The sequence below is a fragment of the Condylura cristata genome, unplaced genomic scaffold (genome assembly GCF_000260355.1).
Source record: "Condylura cristata isolate star-nosed mole 26May11 unplaced genomic scaffold, ConCri1.0 scaffold00002, whole genome shotgun sequence".
NCBI lineage: Eukaryota > Metazoa > Chordata > Mammalia > Eulipotyphla > Talpidae > Condylura > Condylura cristata.
The window spans coordinates 50992135-50992632 of NW_004567103.1; positions in this window are offsets into that span (position 1 = coordinate 50992135).

The window sequence follows — 498 nt, forward strand, 5'->3', positions numbered from 1 at the left end:
AAAAATACCTTCTAGGTATAATTTTTAAAGAATACTCCTAAATTCCATACTGCACCAACATAATAAGAGGAAGAAGAAAATCATGAATTAAACATCAGGAAAAGATGAAAAATACTTCCAAGCAATAATACTGGAAGAGCTAAGTCAATAGCCATGTTGGTTCTAGAGAGACAACTTACACTGAAGTTACAAATACACCAATATAGTAGCAGGCATTTGGAATATAAGGCAAGGAAAATTAAGGTTTCCTACTATAAAACTTATGTATGAAAGAGTCATAGGGAGACATAAAACTAAATAAATGAAACAATGTAACAGTTAATATTTGTAGGTACAGTGGAAGAAATGCTAGAGCTAAGTTTCTATATTAAAAAAAGTATGTTCATACTGAAAACTATTTAAGTCAAGAAATGACAAAATAATTTTTAACTTTAAAAATGCTATGTTAGGCCCTCCCTGGTGGTCTACCCACTTCAGGAAGGTGAGCACTTCTCTTCA